This window comes from Aptenodytes forsteri, unplaced genomic scaffold (assembly GCF_000699145.1).
Source record: "Aptenodytes forsteri isolate BGI_AS27 unplaced genomic scaffold, ASM69914v1 Scaffold143, whole genome shotgun sequence".
Classification (NCBI taxonomy): domain Eukaryota; kingdom Metazoa; phylum Chordata; class Aves; order Sphenisciformes; family Spheniscidae; genus Aptenodytes; species Aptenodytes forsteri.
This window is the reverse complement of record NW_008794951.1, coordinates 8,006,599-8,006,830: the sequence shown is the minus strand read 5'-3', so window position 1 is coordinate 8,006,830 and position 232 is coordinate 8,006,599.

Below are 232 nucleotides of genomic sequence, written 5' to 3'. Positions count from 1 at the left end.
GGGCCCGCCCCCCCCCGCACCAACCGCCCGGAGACTGCCGACATGGCCGATATAAATTTTATTGATCTCTCTTCGTTTGGAAGAAGGAAGCAAACGAGGACTAGGGACAGGGAGAGGGGGTGTTTCGATGACTTTTTTTTTTTTTTGAAGAAATCCGGTAAACAAAACTAAAACGTTTCTTCATCTGATATCAAAACATGGGGTTCACAGTAAAATTCACATACCAATTTAC